General features: G+C 32.7%; 1 pseudogene; it reads left to right on the top strand.

Moving 5' to 3' along the window:
• The first annotated feature begins 2928 nt into the window (after nucleotides 1–2928).
• LOC122126386 lies at nucleotides 2929–3025 on the top strand (annotated as a pseudogene).
• Nucleotides 3026–3231: the final 206 nt, after the last annotated feature.

Below are 3231 nucleotides of genomic sequence, written 5' to 3'. Positions count from 1 at the left end.
TGTCTATTAATAGTTTAAAAGGTTTATATACATTCCATGGAGTTTCAATCCTGCATATACTTGAACTGATGTCAGCTTAAATTTCCATAATTCATGCATCTGCAGTAACAATTTGTGAGACTGGATACATGAAGCATCTAGACATGATTTTATTCTCATCCATGTGGAAGATTCATCTTTAGTCAACAAGAAAGTTTGAAAATGGCTTAGAATGTATTCCTAACTACCAATTTTTATAAAAGTTTTTATTAAATGGTTTGTGATTATTTTATTTTACATGGGATAATACTTTCTACTACTTATCAATTTTGGAAGAAGAAGAAAACTAAAATTTACTACTATATAGGAATATGATAGAAATAGAAGACAGATTTTATGTTTGTCATATCTCTGATGAGTACCCATATTCAAGACTTAAAGTCATATTTCTTACTATGTTAGACAGATATGGAAAACATAAAACAACATATGATAAGGCAACTATTTGTGACTTTTAAAAAAGTACCTTATTAAGTGATGACATTTACTTTATTACCTAATTTATGGGTTTGGAATATGGGAATCTTATCTGTTTAACACATTTCTGGAAGGCACCTAATGAACAACACAAATGGTGGGTGGTACTATTTCTACACTTTAATGAATCATTGAAATTGTTTGGCATCACTGCTGGGTAAATAAATTAACTCTATTGTAACATGCTCTCTACACTTGAAAAGCTTGTAATGTAAGTATCATCTAATTGTCAAATATTATTTTGGCGAATGTGATTTTAAAAAGTTTATTTGAAAAGTAATACACTTTCAGGAGATTAAATGTAGGCTATCATTGGTTTGAGAGTGATAACCTTTTTATACCACAGAACCAAGTTGTACTGAAATACCAGTGTTTTGAAGCCCTAAAGATCTTCTCAATTAAAGTTTTTCTGAATTACATTTACCTCTAAGTCAAGATTTCTGGTTCTTGGTAGACCAATTAAGAATCTAACCTTCCAGGAACTATTTTTTGCCCGCCTTATGCTGGACTGAAATATTTCATTAATACAGAGGGGGGGTATTAAAAATAATCTTATGACACTTTGTGATCTTGTTTACTCATATGAGCTGGTCATCTATAAATTGAAAGTTTGAGTTACAGTTCTTTCTCTCAGATTTTGTGATCTCATCCTCATTTTAAGTTGCCTTGAATTTCACAATTGCTTACTGCTAATTCCTGCATCTCAAGGGATTGGGGCCCTGAAATATAAGAAATGAGAAATTGAGATGGGTTTTCAATTACTTTCTATTTGCATGTTGCATGGGCCTAGGTGATCATGTAGGTAACTGGAACCTGGGATCCTAGGACCCAAGGATCCTGCAGAAGAATAATATTTTTAGACATCATACCAGCAAAATTTTTGCATAATCAGTAGGAATGCTTCAGAAATAGGGAGAAAAACAGTTTGGGACCAGTGAGTTAAAACAATAAACAGAGCAGCAGAATAAAATCCCTTATAGATTAGAGGAAAATATTTTTTTCCATGTGAATTCAGAAGACCAAGAATACTTAGAACTTATCACAAGTTTATACCAAAGACATTGCATTGATACTTTTTATATTCTAATATATATTCTAAACTTAATTATTTATATTCTAATTCTACTTACTGGAATAAATAAATATCAATTTATTTGTCAAATTATCAACTAATTCTAGTAAGTTTCACCATGTAAAATATAAAATCAGCACATATAAATATAAAATATATGACTATATATAAGATAATAAAAAGGCACATGTTTTGCATTATTCTCTTAGGTTATAAAAGACAACTCTGTTTTAAAATATTATTCCAGGGGCTGGGAAGGTGGCTCAGTGGTAGAGTGCTTGCCTTGCATGCTCAAGGCCCTGGGTTCGATTCCTCAGCACCACATAAGCAAAAAGAAAAAAGCCGGAAGTGGCGGTGTGGCTCAGGTGGTAGAGCGCTAGCCTTGAGCTGAAGAGCTGAGGGACAGTGCCCAGCCCCAGAGTTCAGGCCCCACGACCGGACCCCCCCCCAAAAAAAATAAAATATTATTCCATTATCTCTACCTCAGTGTTTGATAAAGCTAGAACTAGAGCTTTAATATTTGTAGATTTACAGCCTGGAGGCAAGAGGAAACATTGTGATTAAAACATTACCAATTTAAAGCCTAATAACGAGGAGAAACTTATGGACTTCTGCAACTATGAAAATATTTGGTCATAGAAAGGCAGTAGCATATGTTCCTGCCTGGTTGGATGGTAGACAGCCAGGACATTAGATAATCATGCATATGAACAATGTTTTCACCTTGGCTTTAGCTACTTTTGAAATGGTAGGTATAGAAAACAATTATATTTTGATAAAATACGTTCGAGTCTGTACAGTTCTGTCTGAACTGTTCTTCTCTCTATGATCCCTTGTAACTAAGATTTGTTTTGTTCCAGTAAGACAATCTAGACTGTCAGGGTAAGATATTCTAGTTGGTCTGTTCCTACATGGAAGAAGGGTAAAGGGTCAGGTAGATATTTGTGTCAGTAAGATCTCATTTGGAAAAATTCAGCTGCAGAAATTTAGAAGTAGCTCTTAAGCAAGGCTTACATTGAATCCATTAGCTCCACAAAGCTAACTCAGTTGGATAAATAAGTAATTGAAAAAACAATCACCTTTGGACCTAGCTATAAATATTTGAAAGTACGATCAAATCCCAAATGAAAAAGACTTAAAATAGTCATTGACAAAAAAAATAGCAAAGGTGAGCCCTCAACTGAAAAATATAATTTTTTCCACTCTTCACAGAATTATAGGGAAATGAGATCAATAGCATTGTTAGGAACAATAAGGTTTCCTTGTTAAAAATAGGTACCCCAGGTTATAAGCCTGTAAATAGATTGCATCATTAACTACTTAAATTTTGAGGATACTACATGCTTCAGCAGCATGTATACACAAATTTCAATGAAGAGATTAACATGGCACTTGCAAAAGGATGACATGAAAATTTATGAAGTAGTCCATATTTTTCATTCTTCAGATTCAAGAAATGAAAAACTATCAAAAAGTTGATTACAAAATTACAAGTGTAACAAAACAATTAATTCATATAATTAAAAGTAAGTTTGACATCACTGTTTGAAATCTTCACCTTAGAAAGACCTTTACAAAACCTTTTACATAACTTTTACAAAACTTTTGAAATTAGACAACATTGACATTTTATCCCAAAGAAA

This window comes from Dipodomys spectabilis, unplaced genomic scaffold, assembly GCF_019054845.1.
Source record: "Dipodomys spectabilis isolate Male_0828 unplaced genomic scaffold, ASM1905484v1 ptg000276l, whole genome shotgun sequence".
NCBI classification, from domain to species: domain Eukaryota; kingdom Metazoa; phylum Chordata; class Mammalia; order Rodentia; family Heteromyidae; genus Dipodomys; species Dipodomys spectabilis.
The sequence above is the reverse complement of the archived record's forward strand: the minus strand, read 5'-3'. Positions and strand labels throughout refer to the sequence as shown.